Below are 16707 nucleotides of genomic sequence, written 5' to 3'. Positions count from 1 at the left end.
GTTATCGTGAAGCTCAAGAGAGGTACTGAGTTCCTATACTACATAAATTTTGTACTATTGAATAAACCAAAAAAGTAAGTTTACGGGTAATTTCGATCGACGTTTAGAGTCATTTACTAATAATCCTGTGCAACAGAGCTATAGAAATGACGGCACAATTGTTGACAAAGCCATAAATGCGTATTAAATTTTATATAATGTATTTTTTTTACATTATCAAGGGCTATTTTAAAAGATTTTCTTTTGAATTCACTGTTTTTCATCATATTTAATCATCTTCTTATCTTAAATCGCTAGAGAATTTTGTGTAAATCGATATAAGAATATACAGCGACATCATTTTATTTTTACTTGCATTTTTATTGTACCTGCATTTCTGAATGTACTTCACTCTCACCCCTTCACTAATGTCCTTGATCCCGTCAGACACACAAACTTACGGCCGCTGTTGCATTCGAAGTCTTCAAGCAGTGAAGTAAACACTGCAGTGTATAGTGTGTTTCATAAATATGGTTGCGTTTTCTATAGAAGAAAGAACCTATATTAATAATATCGTACTAAAAAATTATATTCAAGAAACGATACATTCAATTTCAGACAATATGCTTCAAAATGTTTTTAATAATATGCGTACTGAATTGAAGCCTGCATTGTAATGAACGGCAACCATTTTCAGCAACTTGTTTAAAAATTCAGATTAGCTTTTTTTGAATTGAGGTGGCTAGAAGCAAAGGAATGCTAGTGACATTTGTAATAACATGAGTTAAGTGCATCCAGTGTAAGCTAAAGTATCTAAAATTTTAGTGGCAAAGGGATATTTTAATCGCATCACACATTAAAATTTAAATAAAAATTTCACCGATTTTACGAAAGCTTAAATATTTAAACCCCATTTTCTCAAAAGTAACTTAAGTGCACTTACAGCCCTTCACTTATGACCCCCTCAATTTAAATGCACTCTCTACATTGTATGTTAACACCAATAATTAATATGCTAAATAAAGTAGACATTACATAACGAACATAGCCGTCTGAAAAGTTGAGTTTTTGAAAAAAAAAAAATGTTACTACTCTACTGTATTTTGATAAATTCCGTAAAAGTGATGATCAAACTGAAAATCGTAATATCGTATTTCTCTACAACATAAATGGATACACTACTTTTCTCTCCTCCTATACCTAGTAAAATGATTTGTTTACATATTGCACTAGTAACATCAAACTCCTGTAATGGAAGGGGGCAACAGTGTTTCCGAGTATAGCCAGGTTAATGTTAAAAATGTTGGTAAAAATAAAGTGATGTCCCTGTAGAAAATATGGAATACCGAGCGTAAGTCCATTCTTGCACTCACATCGCACGTTGCCGTGATGTACTTCCAGGTCGTATCCCATACAGGACACATATTGTTTTTATTGAAGAATATTATTGATATCAAGGCTGGTCATTAAAGCGTTTCTTCTCAACCTATGTCATTAGTTTGGGAACTTCTTTGTTTGACTTATTCACATCCTTTGCTCATTGTGAAATGATTGTAAAAACTAGGGTTTCCACTACTTTGACAGCGCGATGGGAAACTAGTACACTTGTGACGACCCTTACATCCGCCATCTGACGTCACTTGTTTGATTACCAGTGGATGGAATTGACCCTTCCTACCAGATCCCACGGCTTCAACATCTGTATTTTCAGTCATAATTATCTTCATTTGTTTGTTTTCTAAGTACATGGATTTGAAAGGGTGGACAGGAAGATCTTTCTTGTGGCTGATGGCAGTGGCAATTCTGTAAGATCCTTTGAACTGAGAGTGTATTTTGATGAAGAAAATTAGTTCAAGAACAGGTGAAAGCAGATTTTAAATCTTATCAAAACGCAATATGATGTCAGAATCCTTAACGATTTATATGCAATTAAGTAACTATACCATAACTATAGTCATGATTTTGAGAGAATATAAAATTATATTGGCGCTTTTATTTTTTTACACTTTATGAATGTATGGTACATTCTGCTTCATTTTGTGTTTGGTTTATTAAAATATTCAAATATTTATGTGTTGTAATCTCAGACCTCGAGTGACATTTATTAGGACTATTTCATGAATAAAATAAAAATGTAAATAATATATCACTAAAATTCGATCACAAAATGTTAATAATAATTTATTAACGAATACTTAACCTATTCAGACATTGTGAAGTTGAAATACTCGTAGATGAATATCGATTACTGCAATAAAGAAATTCGATGGTATTATTCAGTAATGCCAATTGCGAAAATCGAAATACAGGTTTAACAATGTTAATTACATGTACTGCACTTTTCTCTTATTATTATAACATAAATACATTTTCATTATCTGCTGAAATCATGATTTAATTTAACAGTAACAGTGGGGACAGCTATAGGTATACCAATGCTTATGTATTCACAGCGAGACATGTTGCTACACAGTGAAGCCATCTCTGTATAGATAGGACTAATTAAAACACGAATTTTATTATGCCATAAGGAACGCAGTTTGATCAAAGACCTTGTATATATTATTATGCAAGGTCTTTGGGTTTGATATGGGATGATGTTACATAAATTTGAACATCTGACTTTCTATTAATTGTTTAATTTCATTCACAAAATACAAATTTTATAGGGTATAATTATAAGTTATGTTACCTGTGGTAGCAGGACCAATGTCAGCTGTGCATTATTTCGACCGTTACAATCAGTGCTACACGAAAGCATTTTTTATAGCTCGACAAACACATTCTCGCTGTAGTGCGTAATGGAACTAAAGCTGCATCTACACAGTTCAATATTCCAATCGCGTATGCGTGCAATCTGGGAAGAATATTGAAAGAGTCAAGTTTAAAAGGTACGTTCAATTAAGATGCATGAAGATTTTGTGTCTACATGGTGCGCCGTTTTGAACGTCGTCTTCACTGCGTAAATATATTAATTAATATTAAATATCAATCTTGCATTCATTGCTTTAAAGTTGAAAGAAAAGTTTAACCGTGTAGTTGCATCTTAATGTATTCATGATCATCAATTTACGGGGAAACAGTTGGCGACAACGACTAAACAAAAGAACGACCATGTGATAAATTGATAGCGATAAATCTAGCTGCAAAAATTATCGCAAAGTGTGACTGTGATTGGTTGGAATTCAAAATTTCATTGCTCTTCATTGGTCGAAAATGGGATGACGTCATATAAACGAAATAGTCATTTTAAATACACGGTGTTCCGCTCAGAGGGATCGAGAAATAGGTAAATGCTCACCATTTAAAATCAGATGACGATATTGTTTTGATTTACATCTGAGAAGATGCAGAAACTGTCCAAGTTTATGTACCAATGGTGCGCATGCGCACTAATGTTTATCGTGGAAACTAGCCTGGCGCCATTGAGTAGAACATTCCATCATTGGACCATTCTCCTTCGTCGAGGCGACAATCAAAGGGAATGTGTATCTGGACATTTGCAGAACTTTTCTTGTTGATCAACTCCCCCAGGATCGGATGGTTCACCCTGTATAATATAACTTGTCGGCCAAAATATCAATGAAATTTTTAGAAATAGTTTAAAAACCGCAAATCTAGTCTTTCAAGTAAAGCTCCCTGTAAAGCCCCGGAACAATTTTTCTCTTGAAATTATTCAAATCTGCTTTACAGGGAGCTTTACCTGAAAGACTAGATTTGCGTGTACGTTAACAGAAAACCACAATTACAAGTTACACAGAGATTGTGTGCACTCGATGTGGGTCTCTGGCGTTTCGTCAGCCCACGCGAGTTGTGTGGATATAAAGGGAAAAGTTGAGACGGTGTCGGGTGGAGTTCCCGGGTAGCTCAGTTGGCAGAGCGCTGGAACGTTCAAACAGAGGTCCCGGGATCGATACCCGCCCAGGAACAATTTTTCCCTTGAAATTATTCAGTTTAAAAACCAGTCGTACAATATATCTTAGCCTGATTTTTTTTTTTTTTTCGGGATTCGACCTAGTCGTTTTACAAGAAACATTCAGTTGACTGAGGGGTCACTCAGGCCTCTGTTGGTACGCGGACCTCTGGCTTAGTAGCGTGCAGACAAAGGCGCAATAGTGCAGGAGTTCCTCGCTTCACTTCACCTGCTGTTGCCGCTTCCAATTCTTCCATCATTTACTTCACAATCATCGGCATTGAATAGCCTGTGTAGTTGCTTCAACGTAGTTAATTATTCTGTCATATTCAAGTGATTGCAGTGCTGATAAAGCAGTCGGAATCAGCCGCTAATGACGGATGTTATTCCATCTCACATCACACTCGACGACGCACCTGCCGCGGATTCGATCTGCAGTCCTTCTGTGTAGGAACTGGCTCAATTGCCGTGTTGTAAAAGAATACACCAATTGTTACATTCTGACACTCAATCATCTTCGCTTTCATTTCCTACAATTTTAATTATCTCTCCCATTATCATAATAATAATGATAATAATAGTAACAATAATAATAATTATTATAATAAAATAATCATCGTCATCGTCTTTTCATCTTTATTTTGTCATCTTAGTCATATATTTTTTTCTTCATATCCTCTTTGCTCCTCTTTCTTTTTACATGATTCTCTTTGCAATGAAAATCGTCATAAAATTTTAGCTTTCGAAACTATGACCTTCTAAAAGAAAACAGTTGAAATATAAAATATTCAGACGCAAGACACCTCGTAAAAGTTCAAATTTTTCTTCCAATTCAATACTTTACAAGAAAATTGTCAAATATTGTCAAAGATCAAGCAATGTTGACAAGGACTGTTCCTTATTGCTAATGATTTGACAAAATTTTAAAACATGTCCTTCACGTTCATTGTAACCTATGTAGGCCTACCTATTAAATATTAAAATACAGGGTGTAAACGCTATAAACTACCAAAATTATATAGGCAATACATACCGGTCTACCGAAAGAAATGTCCAGTGAAATTTTATTATTACTTATAATTCTATTTTTAATTTGTAAAATATTATGTTTTTAAGATTGATAGTAGTCTAATTTGTACACAACAGAGTAACAAAAGACTCCTTCAGTGTACATATCTAGCAAAGTAAATAATGATTGGATATTCTCTTTTTCAAAAAAGTAAGACTCATAAAACATGTTTTTTTCCTTAGAAAACCTTCACAGAAAGAAATATGTGACTTTCCTTCAGTTATTTATGCTCCACCACCAGCATTATTTGTCACATCATATCGTGTAATCCTGTATAAATATATAAATTCTTTGGAGCATAACTAGGTATTACAAAATAAAGTTATTTATATTACCTAACTGTATGGTACTCTAAAACGAAAAATATTCGGACTGCATTTGTTTCAAAACAAAATATTTACGTTTAGTATTTGCTTAGCATGTAAGTTAGATTCTTTTTCATTAAAAATACATATATTGGTATTTAATGGACATATCTGCCTTGCAATTTTCTCACATGCATTATTCTTCTTAATTTATTGTGGTATTCCACGGCGTACAGGCATGGTTTGATTCATATGAGTACATGGACTAACAAACAATATTTCTCGCCTTGTTTTTTGTGGTTCTTGGCGCCATGATATTTGAAATCCAAATTGCAACTCCTTGAAAAAATTGTCAAGTCTTTGATCGAATAGAACGTGTCCTTATTTACTTTCAAGACAATCAAAACTTTTGAAGTATTGCAAGTGATTTCGGAATTCATTCATTCAATCACTCATTTATAATTTTATGTACAAGGAGCAGTTATTTCACTGCAAACACAGCATTCTCCAATCTTCCCTATTTTTCGCCTTCCTCTTAGTCTCCACATCACTTATTCACTTATTTACAAATGGCGTTAAGGAATCTGGAGGTTCACTGCCGCCCTCACATAAGCCCCCATTGGTCCCTATCCTGAGCAAGATTAATCCAGTCCCTAACATATCTCACCTCCCTCAAATCCATTTTACTATTATCTTCCCATCTACGTCTCAGCCTCCCCAAAGGTCTTTTACCCTCAGGTTTCCCAATTATCACTCTATACACACTTATAGATTCACCCATGCGTGCTACATGCCCTGACCATTTCAAACATCTGGATTTAATATTCCTAATTATGTCAGGTAAAGAATACAATGCGTGCAGTTCTGTGTTGTGTAACTTTCTCCATTCTCCTGTAACTCCATCCCTCTTAGCCACAAATATTTTCCTAAGTACCTTATTCTCAAACCCCTTAACCTCTGTTCCTCTCTCAGAGCCAGAGTCCAAGTTTCACAACCATACAGAACAACCGGTAATATAACTGTTTTATAAATTCTAACTTTCAGCTTTTTTGACGGCAGACTGGATGACAAAAGCTTCTCAGCCGAATAATAACAGGCATTTCCCATATTTATTCTGCGTTTATTCATATTTGTTACTGTTGCTCCAAGATATTTGAATGTTTTCAACTCTTCAAAGGATACATTTCCAATTTTTTCCAATCTTTTTCCAATTATTTTTTTTCTAATCTTAGTCTACACATACTCTTCTGCCCCGAATTTTTCTTCCTGATCAGTTTCAGTATCATTCTTTCTTCACCCGCTCTTTCCAACACAGCTTCATTTCTTATTCTGTCAGTCCATTTCACACGCTCCATTCTCCTCCATTTCACATTTCAAATGCTTCTAATCGTTTCTCTTCATTTCGTCGCAATGTCCATGTTTCTGCACCACGCAATATCATACTCCACACAAAGCACTTCATTATTCTCTTCCTTAGTTCTTTTTCTAGATGTCCGCAGAAGATGCTCCTTTTTCTATTAAGACATTAAAACTTCATTTTTCATAGCTATCCTCCTTTTGACTTCCTGGCAGCAGCTCATGTTACTGCTTAAAGTCTATCACAAGTATTTGAAGGTGTTCACTTGTTCTACTGCCTCTACTAGCTTCTTTAATTTTCTTGCGATAATCAGGGTCTTCATCTTCTTTGCATTTATCTTCATCCCATGCTTCTCACAGCTGTCATTTAGCGGATTAGTATATCCCTTATTTTATTAGTATTGTAAGTTTTTTATACTGACAACAATGTAATTTTATTCTTCCAACAATAACTCTCCACTCTCTACAATTTAATTCTGCTCCCGTCAGCAATGGCATTTGCTCTTCACACAGTAACACAGTATTCGTTATTGCACTCCACAGACGACAATGACAATTTACTTGGAATATTGAGAACAACAATGAACTGAATTTTAACTAATGTTCACAAAGCACTATTTACAAATCAGAACTGTCAGTTCTCAGTTCACAGTTCTTCTAGCTCAGTCACTCGAGTTCACAGTATCTCGAACCACAGACCTTCAGAGACAGTCCACTGTACTCGAACTCAGGTCCCTCCAACTGCGGTCTACTGCACTCGAACTCAGGTCCCTCCAACTGCGGTCCACTGCACTCGAACTCAGGCCTTCGGATGCTGACACAGTTGCGGACGCACACTGAAGTCGAACTCCGGTACACAAGACTGGCTGGCTTCCTGTGTTCACTGGCTTACTCACTGAATGGCTGAATAAACTGAAAAACTCCTCAAGTTCGCTCGCGTTTCTTCTTTTATAGCTAAACTATCGTTGCGAGAAAGTACGAGTTCTGGATAGTTCGCGATATTTCGACGCGTGTGTCCATTCTCGAATTATCTCGCACGCTGCTGCTCCCCTCCTTCACCGCGCATAGCCATGCCCCAGGAGGCAGATGCGCGCGCAACCCGCCCAAAACACGGCCTACTTAGCCTCTCCTCCATCGGTCGTGAGATCGAATCTCACGTGGGCGTCACAATATTATCTACACTTATGCTTAAAACACCGTATCATCCAATAAAACTTGTGAGATATAGACAAGTCTTGAAAAATCTATTAAAGCATTGAATCAGACGAAAGTTTCATCGTATAGAAACGGTTTTAGAGGCCTGAATTACTTGTTTCCTTATATAAAATCTTAGCACTGGCTGCGAAGACATGATATAAAAGAGTGATAATAATGATCAAAGATGAAATGATGACAAGGAAACGAGAAAATCGATGCGATGATAATATCTTCATTCATCATTCACATTTAAAATGGAACCAATACATTAATTACCTCTGTAATAAATTACGTAAAATAACATATTATTTTGTTTTATTGAGCAATTACTTGTCAATAAGTTTATTACGCACAATATACTTAACTTTATTTAAATCGGTAATTATGTATGGAATTATAGGATCGGGTAGCTCATTTAAAATCTATTTTAATCCACTTTATTTATTAGGGTCTACACAAGAAAATAATTAAAATATGTCTTCATAAACCTATTGATTTTCCATCTCAAAAATTGTTTTTAGACTTTAATGTTCTTAATGTAAGACAAATTTATTATGTTGTATTAATAAAATTCATATAATCAATCGAAATAATTTTGTATTGTATTCTCATAGTTATGAAAAAAAAGGTATGAATTCTTTAAGATTGTTTGAACCAAATTCCAACACTGTTACAGTATTTAATCATAGTAGTAATTTAGGTCCAAGAACAAATAACAAATTTATATTTAAATATCCTAATCTTCTCAATTCTAGTAGTTCTAGTATTAAATTAAAAAAGTTATGTATGGATCTCATAAAAATTGAAAAATTGTAAATTTAAATTTATATATTCTAATTGCATAGTAGACATAAGAAAAAATTGTATTGTATACTTTTTAATTTCAATTCAGGAATCCGTCCCTGAGCACGAGTTCTACTCTTTCAGGGGCGAGCTAAAGTTTTTTCTGTATATATTATATTTTATGTTACAATTATTAGCTACATAAATAAATAAATAAATAAATAGATAAATAAATAAGTAAGTAAATAAATAAATAAGTAAATAAATAAATAAATATTTAAATAAATAAATGAATAAATAAATAAAATAAATGAATAAATAAGTAAACAAATAAATAAACGAATAAATAAATAAACAAAATAAATAAATAAATAAATAAATGAGTAAATAAATTCGTAAATAAATAAATGACTAAATAAATAAATAAATGAATGAATAAATAAAATAAACGAATAAATAAACAAATAAATGAATAAATAAATAAATAAAATGAATAAATAAATAAATAAACAAATAAATAAATGAATGAATAAATGAATAAATAGAGGAATAAATAAATAAATAAAATAAATGAACAAATAAATAAATAAACAAAATGAATGAATAAATAAATAAATCTGAAGTTACACTCCATCTTGCCGAGACTTGAACCCGGATCTCCGTAGTAAGAAATCCCAGGTTATGTAGTTTTCACAACCATGACTTTTTAATAGAATAACTGAATCATAAATCTTCACACGTAAGAGACATTAACTATTTTTTTTAATTATCGCTTTAATCTTAGGTTGCTGTATATTTCATCTGTATTATTTAATATTCCCGACATCGTTACGTAAGATCTGGCAATATTAACACAAACATTGCCACTCGTTAAAAAAGACGTCTCATGTTTATACAAGGGAATTAATGAGCAATTATTTTCCTTCGTGTCATAATGGTGTCTTCCTTTCGTTCGGAAAAAAATTGTCGGAATAAATGACAGAATAATTAGAAAAAATATTCACACTTGAAAACATTTTATCGCATGACAATGACAGATTTTAATTTCCAGTTACAATTATAAGAATAATCTCTTCACGCTGCAGGATATTGTGACTGCTATCAAGGTTCGAACCTTCTCTTTATTACTACAAATCAGTGATTTACTCGTATTTCTCGTAAAACAACCTACTAAAAAAAAGCAACAAAAATTCTGCATATGTCCAGATACACATTCCCTTTGATTGGCGCCTCAATGAAGGAAAATGTCCAATGACGGAACATTCTACTGAATGGCGCCAGACTCGTTTCCACGATAAACGTTAGTGCGCATGCGCAAGAACATGCAACTATTTTTAAACCATGGGTGCATAATAGAAATGGGAAAAGTTGGTATTTTCTCACAACAGTTCCAACTGGTTCAGTTCCTTGAAAATACTTACTTACTTACTTATTGGCTTTTAAGGACCCCGGAGGTTCATTGCCGCCCTCACATAAGCCCGCCATCGGTTCCTATCCTGTGCAAGATTAATCCAGTCTCTATCATCATATCCCACCTCCCTCAAATCCATTTTAATATTATCCTCCCATTTACGTCTCGACCTCCCCAAAGATATTTTTTCCCTCCGGCCTCCCAACTAACAATCTATATGTATTTCTGGATCGCCCATACGTGCTACATGCCCTGCCCATCTCAAACGTCTGGATTTAATGTTCCTAATTATATCAGGTGAAGAATACAATGCGTGCAGCTCTGCATTGTGTAACTTTCTCCATTCTCCTGTAACTTCATCCCTTTTAGCCCCAAATATTTTCCTAAGAACCTTATTCTCAAACACCCTTAACCTGTGTTCCTCTCTCAAAGTGAGAGCCCAAGTTTCACAACCATAAGAACAACCGGTGATGTAACTGTTTTATAAATTCTAACTTTCAGATTTTTTGACAGCAGACTAGATGACAAAAGCTTCTGAACGGAATAATAACAGGCATTTCCCATATTTATTCTGCGTTTAATTTCCTCCCGAGTGTCATTTATATTTGAAGAGTCCACTGCAAGAATAATGGATGTCATTTGGAATACATTTTTCAGGAGAAGCAATTGAAAGTTTGAAATTCTTAGTGCTCAAAGCGTAACTGTGATTTTCCGATCATTACTGGAAAATGATTATCTGTGTTAATGTCATAAAACTCTCTATGTACATTCTATATGTCTTAAGCTATGCATTGACAGTCTTGGTTCATTTTCGACAAGAAAGTGCCATCCATCATTTTTGCAGTGGACTCTTCATTTGTTGCTGTTGCTCCAAGGTACTTTATTTGAGTTTTTCCACCTCTTCGAAAGATAAATCTCCAGTTTTTATAGTTCCATTTCGTAGAATATTCTGGTCACGAGACATAATCATATACTTGTCTTTTCGGGATTTATTTCCAAACCTATCGCTTTACTTGCTACAAGTAAAATTCCCGTGTTTTCCATAATAGTTTGTGGATTTTCTCCTAACATATTCACGTCATCTGCATAGACAAGAAGCTGATGTAACCCGTTCAATTCCAAACCCTGCCTGTTATCCTGAACTTTCCTAATGGCATATTCTAGAGCGAAGTTAAAAAATAAAGGTGATAGTGCATCTCCCTGCTTTAGCCCGCAGTGAATTGGAAAAGCATCAGATAGAAACTGACCTATACGGACTCTGCAGTATGTTTCACTGAGACACATTTTAATTAATCGAACTAGTTTCTTGGGAATACCAAATTCAATAAGAATGTCATATAATACTTCCCTCTTAACCGAGTCATATGCCTTTTTGAAATCTATGAATAACTGATGTACTGTAGCCTTATAGTCCCATTTTTTCTCCATTATCTGTCGAATACAAGAAATCTGATCAATAGTCGATCTATTACACCGAAAACCGCACTGATGATCCCCAATAATTTCATCTACGTACGGAGTTAATCTCCTCAAAAGAATATTGGACAAAATTTTGTACGACGGCAACAAAAGTGATATTCCTCGAAAGTTACCACAGTTGGTTTTGTCCCCCTTCTTAAAAATAGGTACAATTATTGACTCCTTCCATTGTTCTGGTACAATTTCCTTTTCCCAAATAGCAAGTACAAGTTTATAAATTTCGCTATATAATGCACTCCCACCCTCTTGTATTAATTCTGCTGGAATTTGATCGATACCTGGAGACTTGTACTTTTTCAGATTTTCTATAGCAATTTCGACTTCTGAAGGCATGGGTTCGGGTATAAATGGCTCAGCAGTTTGTATTTCAATTTCGTCCCGATCATTTCTATTTGGCCTATGTACATTTAGTAGTTGCGCAAAATAGTTTTTCCATCTGTTTAGGATTGATGGAGAGTCTGCAAGCAAGTCACCATTCTCATCCTTGATCACGTTTACCCTTGGCTGATATCCGTTCTTAAATTCCTTTATACCCTTATATAAATGTCTAATGTTTTTATTCTTACTATTTGTTTCTACCTCATTCAGTTTTTCCTTCACGTAACCTCTCTTTTTATTCGAATACAAATTATTATTATTATTATTATTATTATTATTATTATTATTATTATTATTATTATTATTGAGGTCGTGAAAGGCTGTTACTAATCCAAGTGACAGAGCGGCAGATGTTAGCTAACTGAAATGATCGCCGGAATGACATCACGAAGAGCAGGAAACGAAGAAGGTCGCTGCCATCATAACCATCACATCCTTTTACTTGCATTAGCTAATATAACTAGAGTCTGTCTTTCTCTGCTCATCACACAAAAGCGAATTCCTCTCCATCACTTAGCTAGCGCAAGACTCTCTTGCTCTCTGTCTCTCTAGTTAATTGTTGTCTCCGTATCAACTTTCAACATCTAATATCAAGAGGTACAGCAGTTGCCATAGTAATCAAGCACACTGCCACTTTGTCGTTTTCTGAAATGAGATGTACTCTTTTTTTCTTCCAGGCAATCCTTGGTTCTTATCCCGACTATTTCATAGAGTAACGTAACTCCTGACACATTTTTTTTTTAATTTATGAGACTTTTATATTGTTTTATGTAAGTCCTGGTATATGTAATAGTTAATTTCTTTAACTGAGAGGTTATTTTATCTGAAATTTTATTAGTGATAGCGAGATGATATTTGGCAAAATGAGACCGAGGATTCGCCAAGGCATTACCTGACATTCGACTTACTGTTGGGGAAAACTTGACTGATTTCACTAAATTATTGGTGATATAAAAAAATTATTTTCTCTATCAGGGACAAACTATCACGTATAAGTACGTTTATGGCCGATCATGTTTTTTAATAACCTTACCGATGTTGTTGGTACGCTTTGTAAATTAAACTTACAACACACGTTCGGTAAGTAAATAAACCAAATCAACTTTTATTTATTTACTTAAGGGGTTAGGTACAGCTTACAGCAGTAAAATTTTGGAAATATTCAATATTTTATGTTGTATATTGTACAATAATGAAAATTAGTATGTATAAAAGACTGTCTTCCTGCTATATAAAGAAATAGGTTTACGATTTAAAAAAAATCCACATTTTTGTTTTCAAAATTCAGTTCACTGTGTAGTGATGTTCAAATATCAGTACTTTATTCTAACACAAAATTTAAAAAAAATATATATTATTTATTGAGGAATGTAGTTGAAAGAGCATGATATTGTAAACATGAGTTTAAGCAATAAAATAAACGAGAGAGAACATGAAAAAGTTAACAAGTTTATGAGTTATGAGGGAAACGTTTCATCACTGCACAGTAAACTGCCATCATTTTGAATTTTGAAACCAAAAATGTAATTTTTTTTTTAATTGTAAAATTTTTTTATAGCTATAGCAGAAGGGTAATGTTTTACACATACCAATTTTCATTATTGTAGAAGATACAATTATGGAACAAAAAATGTTGATTATTTCCAAAACTTTTACTGCTGTAAGCTGTACCTAACCCCTTAAAAGTAATGAACTATCAGTGTTACGCACCACTATGTGCTATGAGGAAAATAACTAAATGTCTTACTGTACCTTACTTACTTACGGCTTTTAAGAAACCCAGAGGTTCATTGCCGCCTCACATAAGTCCATCATCAGTCATTATCCTGAGCAAGATTAATCCAGTTTCTATCATCATATCCCACCTCCTACAAATCCATTTTAATATTATCCTCTCATTTACGTTTCGGCCCTTATTATACCAACTCATTCTAAATTAATTAATTAATTTTTTTTGCTCTTCCATGAATTAAATGCATATCAGCAAGTTGCAAGGTTTAATGAATCAAAATATTATTTACGATCCCAACTAGCTTATCCCACGTTTATGAGAAATCACCAACGTTTGCAGGAACAGGTCGTCTGCAACCTAACTTCAAAAGAATGGACTTGAGTTCGATTCCAGCTGGTTACACTGACTAACATATCTAGGGTTGTAACTACCAAACAGAACGTTTCTGGACGTAGGTTCCTATATGAAAGTTGTTCATAATTGTCTCCTCTATCAACCCTAAAAGTTTGTAACATAATCACTGAATCACCCTGTATAGTCTATCATATTTTTCTATGAAATACTAGGGCTTTCGATAAGTAATGGCAACAATGGCGTAAATCATTGCTCCTAGCGGTGACCATTGAAATCTTGTACTACGTAACAGAACAGCAATTGTTTCATAAATTTTCAATATTGAAATTCTCGAAGTAGCCATATTTTTGTAAATAAAGTGGCCGTTTCTGAATTGTAGTACACAAGATAGCCCTAAACGTACGAACAAATGTGTTTTATAAAAATCCAAGTTGGAAGAGAAAGACATACGACTCAGTGTTTTTGGACATTACAAAAAGCCTGTGGGAGAAAATTCCTAAAATACTGAACTATTGCGAGCTGAGTGGAAGCGATGCATTCGCTTTCAATCAAGAGTTGACATCCGAAGAGCTTTAGATTGATAATTGAAAGAGATATTCAGAAATGCTGCTGCAGATGGAGTCCGCCGTCTTCCAAGAATTTGGCAACGTATTGTTGACATGGCAGGAGACTATATTTGAAGTATGTAATGTCAAAAGTAACCTAAATTAATTTAGTGTGAAACAGTAACTATGTTGCCATTACTTTTAATGGCTTTCGCCCAATGGAATACTATACAGGCAATTTATATGAAATCTATTTGTCTATTCTACAATAAAAACGATAAATTCCAACTTTTTTACTGCTAAAATAGCATTTGTTTACATCAGCGAATGTACTCTGGAATTCCAATCGCGAGAAATCCTACAACGACCAATATTAATGGTATGAAAATTACGTGTTTAGCTATAAAGGTAAAAAAAGTTATTTTCTTATAGGTTTCACCTTCGAGGCAGATGACCTTAATGAAGACCAAGGTCACACAGAAGTACCAAGGTTGAGTGATGTTACTGATCTTCTGGGGAATGCTGGAATCGGCTGACAAGAGAGAATTTTTCTGCTCCTGACTCATTAATCTACTTCAAGAACAGATGACAATCAGAACGCGGAATATTAGCAAATCCCAAGAACGGAATATGAAAAAGGTAATCTTCTTTAACCGGTTTATTGCATGGTATGCTTAACACAGATCCAAGTTTGCATGTATATCGGAGCAAGGAAGGATAAAAAATTATTTATATTTAGTGAAATTATTAACATTCTGTCTAATGTTTGTATTCAGTGGTTACTCAATTTATGAAATTAATGATTCTCCACTACCAAGGATTTTATATGAACTGTATTAGGACTAACATATACTAATTATTCAGTTAGCTTTAGTTGTTCGTATACACAAAAGCGAAAGCGGTTACCATTCATTCATAGTATTCTGCCCAATGGCAGATCTTTCACTGCAAACCCAGCATTCTCCAATCTTTCCTATTTTCTGTCCTCCTCTTTGCTTCCTCATATGATTCATATATCTTAATGCCGTCTATCACCTGATACCTTCTTCTGTCCTGGACTCTTCTCCCGTTCACCATTCCTTCCAGTGCATCCTTCAGTAGGCAGTTTCTTCTCACCCAGTGACCCAACCAATTCCTTTTTCTCTTTCTGATCAGTTTCAACATCATTCTTTCTTCACTCTTTCCAACACAGCTTCATTTCTTATTCTGTCTGTCCACTTCACACGTTCCATTCTTCTCCATATTCACATTTCAAATGCTTCTATTCGCTTCTCTTCACTTCGTTGTTATGTCCATGTTTCTGCCGCATTCATTCATTCATTCATTCATTCATTCATTCATTCATTCATTCATTTATTTCCATAGATCTTACATGAGCAATGAAGCTTTAAGATGTGGAACATGTCAACATTTTACAATATTACAATTACAATTTTTACAAATTTTTATAGTTTTACAATTTAGTAATTTTCTACAATTTTTACAATTTTGTACAATTTTTTTTTTACATTTTTTTTTACATTTTGGCGAGATGTAGTGAGATGAGATGAGGTCCGAGGATTCGCCAAAATATTACCCAGCATTTGCCTTTTCGGTGGGGGAAACCTCGGAAAAACCCAACCAGGTAATCAAATCAAAGGGGGTAATCAAATCAAAGGGGTTGATGCCAAGGACTCGCCATAGATCATCCGGTTTCAGTCCCACGGCTGGGGAAAACCTCCGAAGAAACCAAAGTCCAAAGGGGGATCCAACCCAAGCCCGAACGCAGCTCCGGATCAGCAGCCCAGCGAGTCTGTCGACTGAGCTACATCGATGACTCTACTAAAAGTATACAATACATAGCCAATCAGATTATTAAATTTACAAACGCAAACGATCATTCATAAGTTGAGCTATATTATAATACAAAACAATTTAATTAAATTTAAGGCATAAACAATTCAACCAGTTGTGATATACAGAAATTGATAATACATATCATGCAAACTACTTCAAATTACAAACACAAACAATTTATCAGTATAGCTATATAGATTACTATTCAATTTAAAGCATATACAATTCATCGGCCAAATCTATACAAATATATACAATACAAAGTAGCATACTTTCATTAAGCTATACAAATTTGTGCAATTAATATCAAGTAGATTAATTCAATTTATAATCATAAACAATTCATCAGTTGAGCTATACATATTACCAT

General features: G+C 34.2%; 1 long non-coding RNA gene across 2 annotated transcripts in view; it reads left to right on the top strand.

Moving 5' to 3' along the window:
- LOC138701154 (uncharacterized) overlaps positions 1 to 16707 on the top strand; it is a 761914-nt gene that overhangs the window by 614973 nt on the left and 130234 nt on the right. For both annotated transcript variants that reach the window (XR_011332464.1, XR_011332465.1), the window contains exon 5: positions 14934 to 15140. This is a non-coding gene — a long non-coding RNA (uncharacterized lncRNA). The remainder of the gene's footprint in view (positions 1 to 14933; positions 15141 to 16707) is intronic.

This window comes from Periplaneta americana, chromosome 6, assembly GCF_040183065.1.
Source record: "Periplaneta americana isolate PAMFEO1 chromosome 6, P.americana_PAMFEO1_priV1, whole genome shotgun sequence".
Lineage (NCBI taxonomy): Eukaryota > Metazoa > Arthropoda > Insecta > Blattodea > Blattidae > Periplaneta > Periplaneta americana.
Note: the sequence above shows the minus strand (reverse complement) of the source record. Positions and strands in the feature narration are given on the sequence as shown.